The sequence below is a fragment of the Paroedura picta genome, chromosome 7 (assembly GCF_049243985.1).
Source record: "Paroedura picta isolate Pp20150507F chromosome 7, Ppicta_v3.0, whole genome shotgun sequence".
In the NCBI taxonomy this organism is placed as follows: Eukaryota; Metazoa; Chordata; class Lepidosauria; order Squamata; family Gekkonidae; genus Paroedura; species Paroedura picta.
The window spans coordinates 97,385,105-97,409,697 of record NC_135375.1 but is presented as its reverse complement, the minus strand read 5'-3'; the positions used below and the strand labels follow the sequence as shown (position 1 = coordinate 97,409,697).

Genomic DNA, 24,593 nt, shown 5'->3' with positions numbered 1-24,593 from the left:
ACCTTTTGTTGCAGTCTGAAATGATACAAGCCACGCCCCCTCAGTGACAACACAATGGCTGACTGAGCAACCCTGATATCATAATAGGCAGGGGGTAGCAGGGGGTTAGGGACAAGCAAGCCAGTGGTTTAGGTCTTGAAGGAAGGACAGCATAACTAGAAGGGGGTTAAACACCCAAGGGAAAGGTAAGTGGTTGGATAGGAATCGTTGATGGTCTATGGGAAGGGTGGGGGGTATTCAGGGAAGGATTTTAGAACAGAAATGAAGAGATACAAGAAGACATAAAGGCTGTTAAAAGAAAGATAAATGTTCTCCATAGGAAAATAAAAGAGGCTCATCTCTGCACACATGGGATAATGCACCTTCAATGTACTTCAGAAGCAGATTTTCCTGTTTCCCACAGGAAAATCCAGCTGCAAATGCACATTGAAAGTACATTATTGAACATGTGCAGAATTATGATTTTGGCTGTCCAACCAAGAGGGAGATTGTGCTGTGTGTGATGCCATTGAATAGAGCAACACATAATTTTTTCAGCTTCAATATCCATGACTGGGAACTCAGGTTTTTAAGAGTACACATGCATGTCTGCCGAACCTGGGCAATATATACATTGCCTCATTGACACAAACTGTGAGCACTGGGAGGAACATAGATAGCACCCTCTTGTGTTTCAAAAAGTTGGAAGCAGTGCAGCAGGGGAAAGGCATATGGAAAAGAGTAATTCATAGCCAAAATGAGAAGGAAAGGAAATAGTCAGAGGGAGTCTTAACCAAAGTAATTGTAGTCTTAGATTACTAGTAGTCACCATCTTGGTGTAGAGAGCCATCTTGGTGCAGTGGCCTCTAATTTGGAGACCCAGTTTTGATTCCTGACTCCTCCTCCACATGCAGTAGCTGAGTGAACTTGGGGCAGTCATAGTTCTCTCAGAGCTCTCTCAGCCTCACCTGCCTCACAGGGTATCATGGGGAAAGGAAGGGGAGGCAGGGAATAAAAAACAACTCGTTTTTTTCTTCTGAATATACTGGTTTCTTCTTAATTTTGGAAATCACAGCCGAGTCTCTCAGAATGCTTTTAGTATCTAATCTAAACTGTGGGAAAAGACAGTAGAGCACTGAAATTAATAATAATCTGAACCTATAAGCTTTCCATGCTTTGGTCACATCGTGAGAAGACAAGACTCCATGGAAGAGATGATCATGTTAGGAAATTATGAATGCAGCAGGAATAGAGGAAGGTTCAACATGAGATGGGCTGACCCAGTGAACGAAGCCATGTTCTTCACTTGGCAAAACCTGAGCAAGGATGTTCAAAGTCAAAGTCAAACTTTATTGCACTAGACCATACACAGTAAAATTGTTCAGTAGATTGCACACCGTACAGTATTGCACACCATTGCATGCTCCACCACTTTGTTTTGCAAGGCCAGTTCTCTGCACAAGCAACCAAGCCTTAGGTGCTGACCATCACACCAGGATGGCTGATGGCCAACATCACTTCCCAGACACACGCAGCAGGCAACTGGGTCAGTTTCAAGCCTTTAAGGCAGTGGTCCCCAACCCCCGGTCGGGAGACTGGTACTGGTCCGTAGATCAGTCGGCACCGGGCCTTGGCTCCTCCCTGGCTGCTGCCTCGGGGGCTGCCCTGCCACTCTGCCACCGGCTCACCTTTGGTGCTCTCCAGCGGTTGTCATGGATGGGGCTCTCCCTCAGCATGGCACTGCGCAGCTACTGCTGGCAGTGCCCCACAGTGGGCGGCAGGAAGTCAGGGGCACTGGGGGGAAAGCAAGTGGAGAAAGGGGCTCAGGCAGTGACAACGTCCCTCAGCAAAAGACTACCCCCCCCCGGGGCCCAGTAAAATTGTCAAACGTTGACTGGTCCCTGGTGATAAAAAGGTTGGGGACACTGCTTTAAGGCACTGACAACACTCCTGGGGTTCAATTTGTTCCGGGTGGATCTAGCCAAGCACAAGATCAGCTCTCTTCCCACCTTGCCCCCACATAGTTTTGTTTGTTTGCTGGCACAAAAACATCTTCACAGAAAGATGTTTTTTCACTACTTGGGTTGAAAATGTCTCCTCCTGTATGAAGGACAGTTCTAGTCTTCCTTCCTTCCTTCCTTCCTTCCTTCCTTCCTTCCTTCCTTCCTTCCTTCCTTCCTTCCTTCCTCAGATGGGTTAACGAATAGGAAGTCAGGAGAGACACAATAAGGATCATTAGAGAAGGAAGATGCTGCTACACTGAACAAATAGATGGTTTGAGGTGAGGTGACAGGACATGAACAAAAGAAAGTCTGGTTCATTCTGGAGGAGCCATTCCCTTCCATGTACCGCCTGATGGTGCTGGCTGGGAAGGGTAATGGTCCTATTGTGCTCCCAGAACTGCCCATTTAGCTTAAGCCTGTTGAAATGGGGAATGGATTTTTTTCTATCTTGTTCTAGCAACTCCAGACAAGATGGAGATCCAGCTTGGACGCCTAGTCCAAGAAATTAACCCAATGACTCTCCATATGAGTAACTGTTAGCCCGATCTCTTGTGTGTACCATACTGCACAGTGCTAGATATATGCCAGGCATGTGGAGGTGCCTTCTTTAAAGACTCTCTTCTATTATGGGGGGCTCTTATCAGGGTAACAGTGGTTAGAAAGTAAAGCCTGGGAGGATGAGATTGGGGGGGAGGGGAAGGCCCTCAGCAGGGTATAATACCATACAGTCCACCCACCAAAGCAGCCATGTTGTCCATCTTGATCATCTGGAGATCGATGGTAATAGCAAATGGAGTTGACACAAACAGCCACTGGACGCCTTCGATTATGGGGGTTCTTGTCAGGTTAACAGTGGTTAGAAGGCAAAGCCTGGGAGGATGAGATTTGGGGGTGAGGGGAAGGACCTCAGCAGGGTATAATGTCATCGAGTTAATCCACCAAAGCTGCCATGTTCTCCATCTTGATCATCTGGAGATCAAAGCAGAGTTATCACAAACAGCCTCTGAAGGACTACCGTGCTTCCTACCATCTGTTGCTAGCTGTCCTTCTCTCCTAGATGAGAACAGGAAAGTTTTGTCTCCGCCACAACCAGCTTTTACTTTGCTGTACAAGTCAGTGCCTCAGATCCTGTTGGATCTGTTCCACCAGCAGAAGAGCCTCGTGTGTCACAGAAAAGCTCTTTTGGCCAGAAGAAAACGCTTTCCGTAGCATAATTCAGCCGGGGGATCCAACCCGACCCATTAATGACTAGGACAGTCCATTCAGTCTGTCACATTGATGGCCGATTCCCTTGTGACCGATGTTTGTCCGAGCAGAGAAAACAGACATACACGACCAGATCTTCTGCTGGCGCCTGAGGTTGACTTCGGCAGACCTACATTTATTTGCAGTCCTCCACAACCTTGCGCAGTATCTGTGGCGGTTTATTCCAGTCACTCGCTGAAATGTCAGTCACGGTTTCCAACTTTGGAGGCTGTTGGGGTGAATCGGTGAGCCAGAGCCTTTTATCTTTGTGACCACTGGTCATGTCGGGTCTGTGTTTTGCAGGCACACAACTTTGCAAACCTTACTTCATTTCCCTAGTGGAATGCACTCTCTGTCACCAGCGGAGGTAGATATGATTTCTTCTTAGGAGCGGCACTGCAGCATGATATCAAGCCTGAAACCTTTGTTTTCCCGTCTTGTTTCTGGGGCTGTACATGTGCTTCTGATGGGACAGAGGTCCTCTTTTGGAGGGGGGGGGAAACCTCTTTTTTTGAATGTTTCGTATTTGTCCACACACTTAGGGGAAGGAGCAGGACTGACTTTAAATCAGACCGACCTCCTGCTTTCTTTAAGGGAAAAGGCAGAGAGACGTCTGAAGGTGCTGAGATACAAGAAGGAAATATGCAAAAATAAGGCTAATACTTGGTAATGCAATAAGCATTGGCAGGTATTAGCCTTATTTTTGCATATTTTCTTCCTGTAGTTGCCTAGTATGTCCTGTAGGACTTCAGTAGTCGCCTAGCATGTGGGTGGTTTCTGAGTCATGGGCAGAGATTCTATCACAGGCTTTCAAAATGTCTCTGTATGTATGAAGATACAACTGCTTTTCACCTAGGAGGGGAGCTCTAGCAATGGGGAAAGCCCGAGGAAGGCGAGGTCTGCCACCTTCAAAATGTGTTGGGGATTTGAAGGGTTCTGTGTTTTTACTATTTTATTGTAAACCACCACAAGTCTTTGAGAGTGGCAGTATATGAATGAATGAATGAATGAATGAATGAATGAATGAATGAATGAATGAATGAATGAATGAAAAGGTGGCACCGCATCCTGTACAGAGTTACTCTGATGTAAGCCATGGGTTTTGATGGACTTAACCTGTAATGGCTTCACATAGTATTGCAGTGTTATGTTCCTTCACCTATTTTGCAGATTCTGTTAGCAGAATTGTCATCTGCAGTCAAGCACATCTGCTCAAGGTCCCTGGCCCCAGAGAAGTGAAATTGGCCTCAACCAGATTCAGGGCCTTCTCCGCCCTGGTGGCAGCCTGGTGGAACATTTCCCAAGAGAGATCAGGACTTAAAACAGTTCCGCAGGGCCTGCAAGATAGAGCTGTTTTGCCAAGCCTATGGTTGAGGTCTACAGAACAACAACTGGCCTCCCTACATAGACAAGAGCATCTGTACACCACACAGATAATATCGTAGTACTTTATTCCCCCTCCCTCCTACCGGACAGGAGGCTGGAGCTCCTGTTTTTTAATGTTAAAAAGTTTTTTTAATGTTTTAACTTTTGTTCTTGTACTAACATGATGGGATCCACCCTGAGACTTCGGGGAAGGAAGAAGAAGAAGGAGAGTTGTTTTTCATAGCCCACTTTTCTCTACCCAAAGTAGTCTCAAAGAGGCTTACAATTCCTCTCCCCAGAACAGACACCCTGTGAGGCAGGTGAGGCTGAGGGAGCTCTGATAGGACTGCTCTGTGAGAACTGCACTATCAGGGCTGGGATGAGCCTAAGGTCAGCCAGCTGGCTGCATGCGGAGGAAATCAACCCCAGCTTGCCAGATTAGAAGCCACCACTCTTAACCACAAGCTGGTCCTCAGGATGGCATAAAAATCTGAACGTGAATATAAAAATAAATAATTATCATTGGGTCATTATAAATCATAAGGAGCTTGACAGCACTTAACATGTGTTGTTGTTGTTATTTAACTTTCTTACTTACCTTGGCGTAAAGCAGGCGTGCAGAACATTTTTTAAAAAATTGGAAAAGTGCCCACTGTAATCCTAAGAATATTTCCTGGGTAATAAGCCTTCTTGAATAAAATGGGACATTTCTGACCAGAAGAGTCTCCAGTCATGTCAAATACTGATCAGAGTGTCAAACTATGTTTTGGAAAGGAAAAAGGAAAAAAAACAGCCTACAGGAAGCGCACTGTAAAGGAAAGGGAAAATTCCTGTAGAATAGACCCAAAGTATAATAGCAATAATATAAATTGTCAATAAGAGGATGACAAAATCATGGTGCTTCTTATGTGTAATCTTGATTCTTTAATGTCCTCAGCGGAGTTCTTGCCAGAACGCAGTCCAATACAAATCCGTTTTCAGATCTCCTCCTTCAGTGTGCAAGAACACTAAACATATAAAATAATTATGAAACATGGCGTGATTACTGACATAGTAGTCACTATTTTGGCCCTAATTAAAATAAGAGTTGATGCACTCACCAACTGACTCCAAATCACCATCTCTATATTCAAAAAAACAATCTCAGTTGTCTAGCTAGGAGAAAAGTGGGTGTACAGCTATCTAAATAAATATGCATTTGTGGGAGTGGGATGAATTCAGCAGTGATCCCGGCATGTGTTCTGCCACTGTATCTCTGACACTGGAGGACATGAACAGTAGGTTTCTCCTCTTACATTTAACTGCTGATATACAGCAGTTAAATGTAAGAGGCTTATGCTTTCTTTTCTAGAAGCATGCATTGACAAGACATTGGAAAGACCATGCAATCCCCCACATCCCGGTTATTAGAATGACCATGTGATTAGAGAGCATTTAAAGGTAATCAGTTTGTATTTTAAAACAGTCTAAAACTGTCCTGGGCAATAGATATCCTAAATAGGGGCCTGGAGTCAGTCACAGGCTGGATGGGGCTAATATATTAATGTCCTGTTGATAAGCAATTGCTTATTCTGACAAGGGGAGATTTCTCCTGGATGAGATCGTGGGTGGGGGGAGGGGAGCCGTCAAGTCAAGCTGACATGGCAGGTTTCTAGAGGCTTCAAGACAAGAAGCAACTTCCATTCAAGGACTAAGTAGGGTCAGCCCAGCTTAGCTTCTGAGATCTGATGAGAATTGGCTAACCTGGATCATCCTGCTCAGGCTGAGATTACACTTCCCTTAAAGAATCATGTTTGTCAGTATGGGTGCTTTAGGACACAACTTTGTGACCGGATGCCCAAGCAGCAATAGCATCACAAAAAGGTGATAGATAGATAGATAGATAGATAGATAGATAGATAGATAGACAGACAGACAGACAGACAGACAGACAGACAGACAGACAGATCTGTTTTTGTACTCTGCTTTTCTCTACCCAAAGGAGCCCCAAAGCAGCTTACAAATACCTTCCCCTTCCTCTCCCCACAGCAAACACGCCCCGTGAGCTAGCTGAGGCTGAGAGAGCTCTGAAAGAACTGCTCTCTGATAACAGCTCTAAGAGGCTGTGACTAGCCCAAGGTCACCTGGCTGGCTGCATGTGGAGGAGTGGGGAATCAAACCTGGCTCTCTTGATTAGAGGCCACCGCTCTACCAGGACACCATGCTGGCTCCCTAGAAAGAGAGACAGAAAGACAGTCAGAGACAGAGAAGACAGCTTTGGAAGAGCTATTAGCCGCTCGAGTTTTCCTGATCTCTTGAATGTGATTTTGTAGTTTGTGGCCACTAGAGGCCACTGTGACACCTATCTCAGTGCAAGCCCTTTGCTCTCCTGCTGAGGGTTACGGAAGATGAGGGGCAGAAGTCCGGAAGAGACTCAGTTCTGGCTATTGTTGGGGGGGGGGGGGGGGGCTACTGGAATCAACCCTTCTAGGTTTTGTCTCCCCCACATCTTTGGTCTTCGTACTTTCTCAAACTATCACATTGCTCCCCGTGATCCCAAGATGAATTAAATAGTCGTAAAGCCTGCTTCCCTTCCATTAGGTTTTATAAGTGTGCTCAGGATATTTCAAATGACATTTTAAGTGCTGGTCTTTAACTAGGGGGGTCCCGTAACCTTCAACTGGGTTGTTCATGCTATCCCAGGCATGCTGTTTGATGTCTGCGGTTTGTTCTTTGATCTTATGGTTGTTATGGCCGAGGGCTTCGGCATTAAATCTATTATTCATTCAGATACGTTTAACATCCTATTGTTCCTCCAGGGTGGCAGTCATAAGTGGTTACGCCTCCATTCATATGGCTGCCAATTCCAGCTTGGGAAATACCTGAAGAGTTGGGGGTGGAGCCTGGGGAGGGAGGAGTCTGAGGAGGGGAGGGACCTGAGTTGGGTATGGCACCATAGACTCCCCTCTCCAAAGCAGCCATCTCTTCAGGGGAACTGATCTCTGTAGTCTTGAGATCAGTTGTAATTAGAGTTGTGCGCAGCAGCATCTGAATTGGCTGTCCAGGAGCTGGCTGCGTTGACCTGGAACAGCCGATTCGGACACCACCGCGCAAAACCCTAGATCTCCAGGCCCCACCTGGCAATTGGCAACTATAATTAAAAGGAATACTTCCCGGCCACTTCCTGGAATGAAAACAGTGAGAAAGAATAGTTGGCTTCTCTGGAATTCCTTTGTAGGAGGGGTGTGACAAGAAAGTTTATGTTTTAGGAGGGCGTTCGAGAGAACCCCAACGAACGCCCCCTGACTCTTTGTAATTAAATTAGCCATGGATCGTTTTCAAAATATGTATCCTTTTCTCTTTCTGCTTCAGGGCACTCTTCTGCTCCACCCTCTGCCCCCAAACCCTCACTCCTAACATTCAAAATCTAATTACCGGACTGGACTTTACAAGTGGAACATAAATAACATTACATAGATAATTAAGATGTATCGTTAATTGGAGCGGGCCTCAATGTGCTAATTGCATCATTCAGCTGTCTGTTAAATAGCTTTTCCAGTGTGAAAATTACCCATTTATGAGTTATACTGGTGAGGGTTTCGCTCTGCCCTCTGCTCAGTAAAAAGAGCCAACATTCGCAGGTACAGTTTGACCTTGCGGAGTTAACTTCATGGTTGCCTCGTTGAACAAAAACGTCCTGCGGGCGGGTTGGTTCACAGGTCAAAATCATCCACCCGTCAGAACTATAGCTACAAGTTAGGAACAAGCAGTTTCTCGAACGGCATCTGAAGGTTGCAAGGCCCTGCCCTGGATGGTCCAAGCTAACCAAGACTCTGCAGATTTCAAAAGCTAAGCAAGGTTGACTCTGGTATGTAGTTGGATGGGAGATTTCCGAGGAATTCCAGTGTTACAAAGCAGAGACGGGCAATGGCAAAACGGTCTTTCTTTCTTGCCCTGAAAACCAGCCTATGAGGTTGCATTCAGTGGGCTGAGACTTTTGGCGCTTTCCACTACCAAATTTGCTGCTAGTCTGTTTCCGGGGACGGGGGGCTCCTGTGGGAAAGGCTCACTAACATATTCAACCATGGGTGCCTCAACAGGGGAGGGGCTTTTTGTCAAGTGTATGACGCTTTTTGCCCTATAAAGTGAAGGGGAGTGGAGATTAATTCATAGTGTTACCATGTGTCTGTCCCAGGACAGGTCAACCATTTCTGGTAAGTTCCCAGTGAATTTTGGGTGGGCAAAATCCTCATCAAGACCCCATGTGGTGGTAGTTTTTGACTTTGAGGGGCTTGGAAGACAGACTCCCAAAGTGTCTCGGGGTGTCTGGGCAAGGTGTGGTCCCACATGTCCCATCTTGGTTCTCCACACTCCTAGACAGATGTTCTCTCCTGTGGCTCAAGGTTCATGTTCCTAGATGCACCTTCTGACCCTGTTGTGAGGGAAATTGCTCGATGGACTCAATGGGAGAAGATCATTGCCCCCCCCCCCGGTGTCAAGCTGCAACTTTGGTTACCTCATCTCTCCTTCCTCCTCCCTCTAGAGGTAGGGGTAATGGTTGGGGATGGGGGGGGGGGTTCTGCCCCGGTTATAACATGGATAGAGGACTAACAAGTAAGTCCAGTGTTGCTATGTAGAGGCAGGCAATGGAAATCCACCCCTGTCCATATACTGAAAATCCTACAGAGTTATTATAAGTCATCGGTAACTTGATGGCACTTTTTGTCACTGGGTGGTAGCCTAACTTTCTGGAGCACATGAAAGTTCCTTCTGCTGCACCATCTGATCATTCAACATCAATATTCTGACCAGCATCAGATCTTCAGGATCTTGGTTAGAACCATAGAGTTGGAAGGGGCCATACAAGTCATCTCATTCAACCCCCTGTTCAATGCAGAATCAACCTAAAGCAGTAACTGTCCAGCTGCTGCTTGAAGACCGCCAGTGAGGGGGAAGCTCACCACCTCCTTAGGCAGCTGAATTACTCTGACTGTGAACTCCCCCCCCCCCACAATATCTAGTTGGTACTGTCCTATATTGTTTTAACCCATTACTGCAGGTCCTATCCTCTGCTGTCAACAGGAACCACTCTCTGCCATCCTCCAAGTGACAGCTTTTCCAATACTTAAACAGAACATATGTCTCCTCTCAACCTCCTCTTCTCCAGACTGAACATTCCCAAGTCCCTCAGCCTTTCTTGGTCCTTTTAGCTATAGATGCCAGGCTCTGATCCCGGAAGCTTTTGTATGCAAAACATATGTTCTGCCATTGATCCACGACCACTTCTTATTTCATTGCAATATAATTTGATAGTGAGAGCAGTAGCTTGTCTCCCAACACTGCAGTAGTCCAAGGCAGACTACAGCATAGGGAAGGGGTGGCCAAACTGGCTGTCCTGATGTCCGTGGACTCCATTTCCCATGAGCCCCTGGGGAAATGCCTCCTGATGGCCACCTGCTTTTGCTTCAAATAACACAGAAAAGGGACACACGTGTTCAGTAGTACCTAAGAACACACATATGTATTTATTAAATCGAATTTTTTTTGATTATTTTAAAAGCTAATCTTCCCGTTTTGCAAGAATTGCTAATTGGTCATCTTTAATTCTGCAAAAAGTGTCAAACCTGATGATGTTGGTGGTGCTGGCGTAAAATTAATGCTTTAGAAATGTTTGATCGCACTGAACCAAGTCTTTTTGGGCTAGTCCATCGGCCAATCTTCTATTACAACATATGATAAGCGTCTTGAGAGCTCTTTGTAGGGGAAAGCTGGCAGTTACTTCACTGTACAAATTTGAGAAATTGAAAAAATATATATTCAATTTAATCTCAATCAAATCCAAGAGCCATCCTTAATATTTCCCCTCTCCCCACAAACACAATAGGACTGAAACACAAAACGGCACCTCTTGATATGCTAGGAATGGCATTTTATTCATATAATTGATCATTATTGCCAGAGAGGTAGGTTTGCAGGTCTGAGATGCATATTTTCTGGCAGAAACATAGTAATAGGGGGGGAAACATAGTTAATCTCGGGGGCTTCCAATGTCATTCAAAGTGGCTTGCCAGGTATTAATTTATTTCTAAGCTTTAAATAAACCTTAAGGAATGGAGTTGGGTCTGTTCCAATTTTGCCAGAATGACATGAAGTCAAAATATGACTTGGGATTTTGCATGGGCCTGGTTCCCATAGCCCGGAGCTTGAAATGTAAGTATGGCAGGGAAGGCATCAAAGTGTTGTTGTATGTTTTTAGAGGCAATGAAACATTTATATTAGCTGAAACAGTGTGATCCTAAGCAGAGTTTATGAAGGGACACAAACCAGGAAACCAGTTCGTGAACCAGGGACCACCTGAACTTTTAAGCCCTAGGCAAACCAGTTCAGTTTGTGAGGTTAGTAATGTGGTAGAATGCCCCCTGCCATGCTAGAGATATCAAATTCACAGGGAATCTCACCCTGTTGCTGGCTCCTCTACCATTTTTCAAAGTTTGGAACAGATTACATTTCTAGAGTCCCATTTATAGATCCCAAAAATAGCTCACTCAGTGCTCTCCCTGGAAAATACATCTGCAATTACAGTATTCTATGGAATGGTTCAAGAACAAGCCAGTGACACCAAACCCAAAGGGAAACTTTACCTGGGCAACCTCCCCTCAACCCCTCAACCTCCCTATAAATCTCCAAAGGCAGGATCTGAATGATGGAAAGGAGAACATACCTTGGGATGTCAGACCCACTCTGTGGCCAGGAAAACCCATGCTTTGGCACCTCCTCCACCACTCCCCTCCAAGGATCGCTGCCTTGTTGTGGTGAAGAGGCTTGCGTAGTTCAGTGTAGCTATGAGCTATGCCATGCAGGGTCACCAAGATGGACAGGTCATAGCAGAGAGCACTGACAAAAGGTGATTCACTGGAGAAGGAAATGGCAAGCCACCCCAGTATCTTTGCCACGAAAACTCTGTGGACAGTACCAAAAGGCAAAATGATATGACGCAGGAAGATGAGCCCCTCAGGTCAGAAGGTGTCCAATATGCTACTGGGGATGAGCAGATGGCTAGCATGAGTAGCACCAGAATGAATGAAGCGACTGGGCCAAAGCCGAAAGGACGCTCATTTGTGGACGGAACTTGAGGTGAAAAGACAGTCCGATGCTGTGAAGACTTTTACTCCATAGGAACCTGAAACATCAGATCCATGAATCAAGGCAAGCTGGACGTGGTCAAACAAGAGATGACAAGACTGAACATTGGCATTTTAGGAATCAGTGAACTCAAATGGACAAGAATGGGTGAATTTAATTCAGATGACCATCAAGGCAAGAATCTCTCAGAAGAAATAGAATAGCCTTCATCTGTAAACCGCTCGGGGAGTGGTATAAATAACTGAGTGGGTGGGCTGAGTCCGGGGTGGGCTGAGTCCGGGATAGGAAACAGGGGCCAACAAGTGGCCCCTTGGCCCCAGAATGACAACAGAGGGAGCCAATCGGAAGAAGAAACGCCTGGCATATAAAACAGTCGGTAGGTGCAAAGTGCCTCCCAGCCCACACACTACCCCCCCCCAATGCCGACCGTTGGCTGACCACAGTTCCTGCGGCCCTTCCAGGAGGACGGATGCCGGTGCGCCCGCTCCTGTCTCCAACGGTAAGGGCCGCAGGCCCCAGGGCAGTCCAGGGAAAGCAAAAGCCTCAAGGTGCGCTCAGCAGGGCCTGCCAAGTGGCCCAGATCCACAGGGGTGTGAAAAGGGAAGGATTGGGCCAGGGAACACTGGCACGGCAGCCCTCTGCTAACGCCTGGCATTTGAAACCAGCCCACTTCTCTCCCACACCAAACACTGGCCGACCACAGTCCCTGCCAAGTCCATTTCAATGGGGGTCGCCCATGCCTCGGGGGACAGTGAAGAATGTGGGGTGCAGGGAGCAGGGTGTGGAGAGCGCGGAGTGGGCATGTGGCGGCGGCAGCCAGCTTCGCTCTTGAGATCGCAGGTTCTGAAGACTTTGTGTTCGCACGGAGACACACCCCCCCCTCCAGCTGCCCTTTCGCTCCTCTCCCCAGCTCCAGCCAAGTCCTCGGAGCTCAGGAGTCTGAACTGTGGAGAGATGGAAAGCGCTTCTGGATGCATGCGGCTGCCTAGCTGGCTGGGAGGTGGAGATCACGATGGGTCGGACACGACTTTGCAGCTAACAACAACAACAATACTCAAAGCTGAAAAATACCAGATGTGGGTGATTTTTTGCACAGCCATAGTCCTTGGGCTTATCTGCACTGGGCTTTTAAAGCTGGTTGGGTTCAGATAAACAAAAGTCTTCTACACTTGATACTGATTTTCAGTCTGGATTATCCCCATCATCTGCACGGGTGAGCATTGACCCTGGAGTCAAACTACTTATTTCCCGGAATATCCAAGAGTGGATTTTACCTGCTTGATCATAGAAATGCAAGCCCATGGCACTCTATTCTGGGTGCAGATGAACGGCTTCATTTGGCTTTTCGCTCCCCACCCACTGCAGCCACTCCTTGTGCGCTGATATTGTGCTGAGGTTTCTCCTGATTGGTTGATGGTGTCTAAACTTCTGTGCTGTGAAAGTATTTTTCTGCTTTTCCTAGCCCCTTAAGTAATGCATTAATCATTCCTAACAGAAGGAGTTACAGACGAACCTGTGGTTGCCATCCCTTCTCCCATTCTCCTGCACATGCTTTTTGCAAGCATTTTTCTTGTCTGTCAAACACATGCAGCAAATTGGGAGAAGGGGCAAAATGCCTCCACACAGTTGTTTTTTAAACAAAGAAATGTTAGTGTATAACATCTTCACTTTTTAAAAAAAAGACCAGAAAGAGGGTGGCCCTGGGTCGCATTTATCTCCTCCCCTGCCCCAAGCCCATGAAGAATGAAACAGCTTGCGATAAGGACAGCTCATCCTTACTTCTGGTATTAATGCTTATCAGTTCACTTAAGGGGGAAGCCCTGCAATGGAACCACCAGAAGTTAAAGGGGCTGCTCCTAATGGAAACCAACCAATCAGCAGAGACCGATCAAACAAAGGGAAGGGGAAGAAAAAGTCTGGGAGATCAACCCCTGAGAAAACTGTTTTTTCTGGTTTCCAGGGAAGAGTCTATTTGAGTGCAGATTACAGCAGGTGGGTTCATGCTCTTTCAAGTCGGAGAAATGATTGTTGTAGGTCTCTGGCAAGATCCAAGTCTGAATCAAGTAGAAATCAGCAGGACCGGGAGTGGGGAAAAAAAAAAACACTTGAGTGCAGAATCAGCCCTGTACTATGTAGACTGGAGGACAGTTGTAATTCTAAAGGAATTCCAGCCCCCACCTGGAGGCTGGCAACCCTAGATGCTACTCTTCCTGACTTCAGTTCTAACCTTCCATCTCAACAACATTATTTTAACCCCTGAACTTCAATGTGTAGCGAGAGGGTCATTGTCAGATCCCATTGGAGAAAGCACTCCAGAGCAAAGGCATGGCTACAATGAGAGCCTTCCTCTGTGCTGTTTCTGCCGCAAATCTATCTTCATAGGAAGCTGGTGCATGAAGCAAATTTCCACATTTGAGCTAAAAGGACACCAGACTGTACAGTTCTAGAGAGACTGGATGGAACCATAGAGTTGGAAGAGGCCATACAGGCCATCTTGTCCAACTCCCTGCTCAGTGCAGGATCATCCAGAATAAGGATCTATCTAGCCACTGCTTGATGACCACCAGTGAGGGGGAGCTCACCACGTCCTTAGACAGTCATCCAGGATGGACTGTGATATCCCATACAGTTATTTACATGAGTGAATACTGTCTAAAACTGGCTGAAGAATATGCACGGCCTGGAATGTGGAATGTGACACCGAGTTGCAGCGTGCTTCCAGCAATACTATAGGGTGGTGGGGTTTTAAGGCAAGAGACATTCAAGGAGGAGGTTTGCCATTTCCTGCCTCTGCATAGCAACCCGGGACTTCTTTGGTTGTGTCTCATCTAAGTGCTAAGTGGACATGACTCTGCTTAGCTTATGAGATCTGAACGAGAATGGGCTAGCTTAGACCATCCAGGTCAGGGTGCACAGCCTGGAGGCCATTACATTGGAGTAAAGAAGTCCTACTGGCAATGGGTAGGTGGGACATAAACTGAACAGGCAGGTCTTTGTGTGAGCCTCATTTCTAGCAAAGATCCTCCTCGTTCCAGCTGCAGAGTGACTGTTCTGAAATGGCACTTCCTGAGCCCCACTTCTTGGGCCTCGAAGGCGAGCCGCTCTCCCAGAGGACACGGCACAAAGGAAGCCATAAGTTTTCGGCCACCTTTCCCCCCCGGCTCCCTGGCTTGTCTACAAGTTATTCTGGATGTGTTCGAAGTAATGACACACCGTTCGGAAACCAACGAATCGTGAATCAAAGCTGCTGGTTACTTTCATAAAAGAGACATTAGAAACCCAAAACATAAAGATCATTTTATCTTTATTAACAGTTTAATGCATATGAGAACGCTATTTGACATTTTTTCACACCTCCAACTCTTCTCTTCATGCATTGCTGAGCAGGCTGCACCAGAGTTCATCCACTTAAATCCATTTAATAACTCAGTAGATTCTCTGTCAGGCTACAAGTTGACGCCAGTATATGGCTGTAGTTAACTAACTCGAGCACCCTACCCAAACCGTACATTAAATTTAAACATTACTGCTAATCATGAAACTGTAATTGGGGTGGCTATTAGATCAAGGCCAGAGTTTCCCGACCCATATTTGTTCATTTCTCTTGTTGTTGCGGTAGAAGTACACAAGGAAAATGCTCACTATGGCTGTAACACAGAGACATACTGTGTACTGAAAGGACTAGGAACATCTTTGTGTCCTTTGTCAAAGCCAGCGGCATCTTTGGACATTCACTATTAGCTTGCCGCTATGGGAAAGGCCTTCCTCCCCCATAATACAAGTGAGGCTGACAGGCAATAGATTAAGGACAGACAAAAGGAAGTACTTCTCTATTCAACAAGTCATCAAATTGTGGCAATCATGGCACTGGATGTGTTTATAGCCACTAGCACAGAAGGTTTTAGAGGATGAGACAGCTTCGTGGAGGATCAGTCCACCAATGGCTATTAGTCCTGATGATTAAAGGAAACCTCCACATTCTGATGCCATCATCTTCTTCTAGGAGCTCTTGGCCTCTGTGCCTTCTTTGTTGACGCTGATTGGCTCCTGTGTGAAATGGGATGCTGGACTAGATGGTCCACTGGCCTGATCCATCACCAGTCTTCTTGCTCTGCATCTTCTACAGCTGCCCCTTTCAGCAGCAAATGGGAGATTTTCAGGACCATCATTGTGGTCTTCCTTTCCCGGTGGGAGTGCATGAGTCAAGAATCTTTAGCTCAGGGGTCCTCAACATGGAATCTTTCTTGGTGCCCACCAAGAGTTTTTAGAAAGTGGGCAGGACCAAGCGGGGCTTTCCCCCAGCGAGGTTTCTGATTGGCCATTGGAGATTTGATTAGCTGTTTAAAAAAATTTGCTTTGGCAGTGGTAAAAGCTGCCACCACAGCAGTAAGATCTTCGCTGTGTAACTGAAGATGAGCTGTGGTAGCCATTTTGTGGCTGGGCCTGCCTCTAACGGTAGGAGTTTTGTGACTGTACCCATCAGAATTCCAAAGGTGCTTGCAGACTGAAATTGTTGGGGGGCTCTCCTCTAGTCGATGGTAACTGTTAAATCATGGGTTTTGGGAGACTCCCAACCCTACCAATCTTTAGTGCTAGCCTTTCTCATGGGGGCTGGGTCTTCTGTTGCTGAAAGGGGGAGCATTTTTGACTTCTCAACAACACTGTCTCCAAGTTTACATTTACTCAGACATCTGACTAGACACCTTTCAGCTATATGGAAGAAATGCAAAGTAGTCCTGTTGAAGTCATCAATGGAGGGAGAGCTAAGTTGTCCCCCTTTAACCAAGAATCTATTATCAGAGATTGGTATGACTGAAACTGGCAAAAAGACCAATGGCCTGGAAGCGGGTCCACTATCAACTTCAGGCACTTGGCCCATCTGTAGTTACTAGGAATGAGAGCCCACCACAGAGTTCCCTGTCATCCTTCAGGCCCCTCTGGTGTGATACTTGGAATCGCCATTTTTTTTGAGCCTGTAGGAACCTTTGCAGTGCTGAGACAGGAGGTGGGTATGACCACAAAATGGCCAACAGAGGGGGTAGAACCACACACAAGTTCAGAGGATAAGAGGTTTTTAAAAAATGACTAGAAAAGAAGAGTCAGAACAAAACAAACACTGTGGTGGTAGCTGCCACTGACACATCTTAATCTGCCCTGAAAGTTAGATCTCCATTGGCTGATCAGAAGCCCTGAATCATGGAGTTGGAAGGGACCTCCAAGGTCATCTAGTCCAATTCCATGCCCCCCCCCAAAAAAACAGTCTGGCCTGGAAGAAATTTGCTTCCCGATCCCAAAGTGGCAATTGGCAGTTCCCTGGGCATGCAAGAAAGGGCCACAAGAACCAAGCATGGACACCATTCCTTCTGCAAAACCACTCACAATCTAGGCAAGTATCTTACCTCATCCCACCTACTCTCTGGGTTTTTACCATGATTGTTGTCTGATATGTTGATGTGCTTCCTTTTCTCCTGACCAGGGCCCAGTCTGCACACATTGGATAATGCACTTTCAATACACTTTAGAAGTAGATTTTCCTGTTCTGCACAGGAAAATCCAGCTGCCAAAGCACATTGAAAGTGCATTATCCTATGTGTGCGGAATAGGCCCTAATCAGAACCCAAGGTGAGTAACGGGGAAATTAAATGCAACAACAGCATACAAAAATCACACAATTAAAAATGTGAAACCAAGAAATAAAATCCATTCAAACAACACTGAGAACGGCCACCACTAGAAACACCCTGTGCTTACCATTAAGGTTGCCAACCTCTAGGTGGGGCCTGGAGATCTTCTGAACATGGCTGCTCTGGAGGATGGACTCTGTGGCCACCCTCCAAGCCCTTCCCTTCCCAGGTTGCACCCCCAAATCTCTAAGAGGTGGCAGCCATAGAGCCAGTTCAACTCCAGGGCAAGATAGCTGCCAGCTCAGCTTCTACATGTAGGAATGTTTCACATTTGTATGGACACAGGTGGGGCTAGCAGCAAATGGTGGAGTGGAAGCCGTTGATCACTGACATACAGTTTTATTTCTCCTATGTTTTTGTGAACTACAACTGAATTCAAGGGGACTGATTGGCTGTTTTAGCAAAGAATAATCATATGGCTGCATTTGGATGTTGTGACACAGTTTACTAATTTAACAGGATTAACTTTTGCTTATCTATTCCCGCTGTCACGATAGTCAGTTCATAGTCTGAGGAAGAGTGCTTGCACTCGAAAGCTCATGCCTTGAATAAATCTTTGTTGGTCTTAACGGTGCCACTGGACTCTGATTTTGTTTTGTTGTGCTGCTTCAGACCAACACGGCTACTCACTTGAATCCTCCTAGGTCAGTTTCAGATTGTGATCTTTCACCGTCACCCCCTGCCGGTCCCAAATCCCACTTGCTGAATTGTCTGTTTGTTGGATTCATTCTTCATTTATCGTATGGCTTGTGTGTAAGGTAACCAGGAGATCAAAGATTGTCTGGCAGCCAAGCAAAGGGAGTTCAGAGGTGGTTTGCCCTTTCCTGCCTCCATGTCATGACCCCTAGTGTTTCTTGGAGCAACTACCCCCCACATCCTTGAAGGTCTCCTATCCAAATACTAACCAGGGTTATCCCCGCTTAGCTTCCAAGATCTGATGGGATCAGGCTTACCTGGGCTATCCAGGTAGGGCCATGGTCATAAGGGCTGAGCCACAATGAAGCATCCCTCCTTCTGCGCTGCAGCACACCTCGGGTTTTTCTGTAGCTCTCCCACGTGATGGATGCTCATGCTCCAAGCGACAGAAGCTGATAACATTGTTGTTCTTCCAGCTTCATGTCAAGGGTATTCCCTGGTTTTCCTTAGCGCTAGACAGATTTCAAGCTGAAGGAGCACAGCAAGAAACCAGGTTTCCGTATCTACAAGACAAGCCTCCCTTTTATTTTATTTTTTTTTCCCCTGGATGGTTATCCACCACTTCATAAATGTGCATTGGGAAACCTCGTTGTATGTGTCTCGATTTCAAATGCCTCTCTGGGACTTTGTTTATTCAAATAACACCCTTAAAATTATTAGCACCCGGGGAGAGAGAGAGAGAAAAAAAAAACACTGTGCATTTCCTTGGATGTGTTATCCTATTAGGCAAAGTATCATTCTGTATGTTTATAACTTACACAATTACTGTTCTTGATTAACAATGAAAACTGATGAGTTAGCCTTTCACAAAGCCGTAAGCAAAGGCAGCCAAGCAGAAAATATAGGGGAAGGGAAAACAATTAAAATTTATTTTAGTTGTTCTATTGGAGTTGATGGTTGTATTTACATATTCCCCCTCTGTAAAAACGTGAAAATCTTTGCTGAATATAAAGTGTTGTTACATAAACAGCATTATTCTTTTCTGTAATATTTGGGATCTCATACTTATTGCGCTCGTTTCAGATTAGCAAGCATCACGCGCTCGGTGTATTAAATTGTTGAAATTGGGTAAATGAACTCTATTGCTGCACAATGGCCTTGAGACTTCACAACGGTGCTAAGTAGACGCGCTTGCCGGCGTTGTTTACAGGACACGAGGGTGGAAGCGGGCCAAGAAGAACAAAATTTATGAAATGCGTTACACGCTTTTGCGAACCTGTGGCCGAAATATTCAAAACATACCCTAGGAATGATTAATCACGTCAACAAAAGGACAGCGGGTGTTTTGGCAAATGCTATTATGCAGGGCTGGTGTTCTAAACACACTTAATTCTGCTGAGGGTTATAAATCGGTGCTCAGGTTTAATGGGATTGAAAGAACCAACCAACTTCTCCTCATTTAAATTTTTATTGATTATGTTGCAAAGGTGATATAACGCTCCAGAAATAATCCCGGCATCAGCGTGCGCTCCCTGCAAAATCAACGCCTGGTGAGAAACAGAAGCGCTTAGCTGCAGGGTGCTCATTGGCGAGCAGAACGGGCCAAAGAAGAAGAAGAAGAAGAAGAAGAAGAAGAAGAAGAAGAAGAAGAAGAAGAAGAAGAAGAAGAAGAAGAAGAAGAAGAAGAAGAAGAGAGTTGGTTCTTACATGCCGCTCTTCTCTATCCAAAGGAGTCTCAAAGCGGATTACATTCACCTTCCCTTTCCTCTCACCACAACAGTCACCCTGTGAGGGAGATGCTGAGAAAGCCCTGATATTACTGCTTGGTCAGAACAGTTTTATCAGTGTTGTGGTGAGCCCAAGGTCACCCAGCTGGTTGCATGTGGTGTCACGGGGAATCAAACTCGACTGATTAGAAGTCCATTCTCCTAACTACTACACCAAGCTGGCTCAAGAAGAGAAGAAGAGCTGTTTTTTTGGACCCCGATTTTTACTACCCAGAGGAGTCTCAGTGCCTGTTTTTTGGATCACCAGGTAATTTGGCCCTGAAATGGACAAGTTTGTAGTTGCTATATATTTGGAATTATTTAGGACTAGTAAATCAGCCCGCTGCAGGCTTAATGCAGCGGGCGCTAGCGGGGCTGGCGAGGCTCGCTGGGGCTGGGGTGGCTCAGGCTGTGCGGCGCGGTCCAGGGGTGCAGCGCAGCAGCGCAGCGGGTGGCGGAGCGGGGCCCAGCCGGCGAGGGCCAGGCAGGGCTGCGGTGGTGGTGGCAGGGCCGCAGCAGCTGGCGGTCGGAGGGCGCGCCGCGAGGGAGCGGCCATCCGGGGCGTATGGGAGCACGGAAATGGCGGTGGCTGGTGTGAGGTAGGGAAGCAGGAAGGGGGGCGGGTTGGGAGGCGCTTTGCGCCTCCCGATTAGTGAGTGCGGCGGCAAGGGACCAATTGCGAGCCACGCTGTGCACGGCTCACAATTGATCCCTTGCCGCCGGACTGACACTTGGAGCACCCAATCGGCAGGCGCTGCGTGCTTGCCGATTGGGCCCTCCGAGTGTCAGTCCGGGCGAAGGGGCCTCTGGGCACCCTTCCCCATCACGGACAGGGCCCACCCTTGGGGCCCTTAACCGATTATTTAATCCGCTCCGCTAGGAGCGGGTTAAAGATATTTATATTCCAGCTGGCTCTTTACCGCAAACACTGAGGTCCTCGTGCCATCCTTCAGCAACCCCCAGGAATGTTTAATGTCACAACTGGCCCCGCCTGACTTCTCTTATTGGTCTAGGAAAGCTTGTATCTTCCGAGTTTAGCATGCCAAATGCTTCCACATGGAGTTTGTACTTCTGAATGAGTGAGCTTGGGAGCACAGCCCTCCTCGGCTAGGCTGTTAACAGCAAGCTCAATTCCCACTGTGCCATTTCCTCGCGCCTCGGATCAGGCCGTACATGCCCGCTAGAGGCTGTCAGGAACTCTGCCTTCTGCTGTGTTTCTTCACTTGCCTGAAATCACCGGTGACCTCGGACTCCTGCCGAAAGGGGACTTTTCCATTCCTGCCAGGCTTAATCAAATTAGGCCGGAATGAAAAGCTAAATTTCCACTGGGCATTCACTATGTTTAGGACCATCAAAAGGCTTTGTGGTGTCAGATCCAGTGTGTTTCATGGTAATATTTTGTTTTAAATTCCAGCAGTTTGCCTCCCGGCCTCCTTTGACAGTTCGCCGGAGCATGGACTTTGCATAGGTAATTGTCGTGCCCTTTTTTATTATTATTGCGTACATGCGTGAATAATAGAACAAATTTAACAGTGCCTCCCGTCTCCTATGACCCTCTTGGAAATGAAATGTGCCATCTCAAGGGTTTATCCCAGAATACAATTTTCCCACCCTTTTTTATATTAACAAATGCAGACTCGCTTGAAGAAACACAGTATTTAGACCTGAATTCTAGTTATGATTTAATGGGATGTTCGATAGATGGATGGGTACGTAGCTATGCACCGGACGTCTTTTGTACAGAGGGAAATTACAAAATGTTTACATTTTGTGGAAAAGATACCTCTCCGCATGTCAAAGGTCAGCGGTACAATCACAGTGAGACTGGGAGTGTGTCGGTGTATGTTTTGCCTACAATTTATACCCGGCTTTCTCAACCAGGGTTCGTGAAACTCTGCGGTTTCTTGACAGCCCTGGAAGGATGTCCTGAAGGGGTGGAACTTAATCATTTTTGTATCTATTTTGATGGGCCTGGAGGGGGTGGGAAGGGGAGGGACCCCGGGTGGGTGTGTACACAGCTATGTTTCCCAACCATATTCTGCACAAGTTTTATGTAAACAGCCCTGAACCTCTGGGGAGGGCGGTATATAAATATAAAGGGTGGTATATAAATATAAAGGTAAAGGTATCCCCTGTGCAAGCACTGAGTCATGTCTGACCCTTGGGGTGACGCCCTCCAGCGTTATATATAAATATAATGAATAAATAAATAATATATAAAGTGCACCACTTCTGGGGTTTCTCAAAACGTGCAGAACATTTCAGGGGTTTCTCAATGGTAAAAAGGTTGAGAAGGGCTGGTATGTGCCAGTAATGTTATTTCAGTAGTGGCTGCAGCCCTAGTGTTGATTTTATTCTCTCTCAGTCTTTGATTCAAATGTGTTTTAAAAACTACTCCTTTTCATAGGTTTGCCAGCCTCCAGGTCTCCTGCTATTACAATGGATCCCCAGAGAAAAAATATCCACTACCATGGAGACAACAGCCGCTTTGGAAAATGGATTTATTATGACCTTATCAACTCCTGATGTCCCTCCTCTCTCTAAATCCCATGCTTTCTGGGCTCCACTCCCCAAATCTCCAGTTATTTCCCAACTCAGAGAAGGCAACCCTACTACCAGCACTTGGGCTCCCTCTGTGTGTGTGTATCTCCGCCTTGTATGGCAGCCATTTTGTATTTGCGTTCACAAGCCAGAATCAGAATTCCAAAACTGCTCACAAGTGTGAAAGAATTGGAGATCCTGACTTAATGTCTCCTTTGGACTTTATGCATACTGAGTGTCTTAACTCTTGAAAAGACATGACAGCCTTCAAAACCTCTCCAAAATGGACCATAAACAACCCAGATGCCAGTGTTTCCTATCAGGGAAAGTTGAACTGGAAGATTGCCGCCTCAAAATTGTGTCTCTGTTTGGCGGGAAGTAGTATGTCTGTGAGAAAGTCAGTGGGCATGTTGCTTTTTCTACTTATAGACTATGTGTAGGGCCTTCCAAAAAGATATTGTTGTATAGATGCGATTTTATTATATATTTTTTAAATTTGTTAGCTAACCGGATGACCCTTATGAGGGCAGAAAAGGGAAGGGGTATTTAGTATGTACAATAAACACAATATGAAATAATTTAGAAGATTTCAACGTAGGTTTGTTTTTGTTATTATTGTGCCATTGTTACAGGTAATATCTAAATTCTGCATGTGCGATGCTGACTTTGCTTCAGTAATGCTGGAGAACAAGGGAGACACATTTACAGCACAGTGGATCATTAATGCTCAGTACGTTAAGTGGCCTTTAAATTAAACTAAGTTAAATAAAACCCTTCTTTAATTTCCTAGTGTATCTTTTTCATTAACAGACACATTAAGGCCCGGTTCATTTACATATAGCTGATGCAAGCACATGATTCTAAAATGTCCAATTAATGGGATATAATGTGAATGGGAAGTGGCACAAGGTGGTTGTGTTATGCGCAAAGGGAAGCTTCTATGACATTTTGCCTCCAAAAGAGGTCTGGAGAATAGAGTCCTGGGTGAATCACGTGACAGGGAGGAAAAGACATTCATTAAGCCTGGCCATCCACAGAAAGCGTCCAAGCCATCTCAGCCCTGGAAGAAGCAAGGACAGGAAACCACAAATTTTGTCACAAATTCTCATGTGTAGAGAGTTCAAAGCTTGTCTGACTACCAGAGTGGACAGAAGACAGGAGCAGTATTTCTAAGTCCGTGGAGTCATCAGGAATGGGGTTGCTTGGAACTAATACGAACAGCAAGTGAAACATCTCGTACTGCGACCCCAAAGCCTTGTCCTAGAGCTGACTAAAGTCATGTGATCTTAGGGCAGGTCCTCAAACTATGAATTCCCTAAACATAAGGGAACGTCTCTAAATAATGAATTCTATCAGTATAACATCATCTTTGTGGCCTACAAGGGAGTTCCCCGAGGCATCTGGTTGAGCACTTGAAATAGAAAGATGCCATTCATTGGCCATTTTCAGAGGGAGGAGGCAGGTTGACATGACCATATACGGTCATATCACCCAATACATTTAAACAATTTTTTAAAAATATGTTAAAAATTAATTAACTTCCACCCATTCTGGAAACCCTTCCAGGGCCATGAAGAAACCACAGGGTTTCATGAAACCCCGTTAGAGAAAGCTTGGCATAGTCCTGCTGAACAAAAGCCCCATTGACTCCATCAACCTTCTAAAAATATGTATTGGGTACAAAGAAAGATATTGGCAGGAGCCATGCCAGCTATTGGAATGACCACGAGACCTCTTAAGATTAGAATAATGGAACAACTTTCCTGCCTCTGCCATGGAATTAGAGAAGCCCCATTAATAAATCCCTAGATCATAAAAAAAAAACCACAAACCTGAAAACCTCCAAGTTTTTGGCACAGAGCAAATAATGCCAGCTTGCCACCAAGGGATAGATATACAACATATGCTGTTCCAAAGAGAGAAAGTTCTTGTTTGTTTGTTTGTTTTGCTTTGGATACATTGCAAGCCACTGGCTTAAATACATCTTGGTATTTAACGTGTTTTTTATGAGACTGCCCCTTTCGATGACTTCGTCTTAGTGCACCTGTTGTTTATGCTTCACACTGGTATATCGGTCCCAGGTTGCTTACAATTTGGGACGAGTGGGGACTCGAGTGCGATTAGAACAAAGGGTCCTTATTACAGAGGAGAAGCCTTTGGCCAACGTAGACTCTAAACTGAATAAATACAGGTTGCATTGTATAAAATATTTTTATTACTAGGGAAAGTAAATGTGTATATATAAGACTGTA

At 45.9% G+C, this 24,593-nt stretch overlaps 1 long non-coding RNA gene across 1 annotated transcript; it reads left to right on the top strand.

Annotated features, from left to right (window-relative positions):
• Nucleotides 1–5,941: 5,941 nt before the first annotated feature.
• Nucleotides 5,942–22,898, top strand: LOC143841865 (uncharacterized). Its single transcript, XR_013232909.1, has 3 exons — nt 5,942–6,032; nt 21,215–21,268; nt 22,208–22,898. It is a non-coding gene; the product is annotated as an uncharacterized LOC143841865 (long non-coding RNA).
• The last annotated feature ends 1,695 nt before the right edge of the window (nt 22,899–24,593 follow it).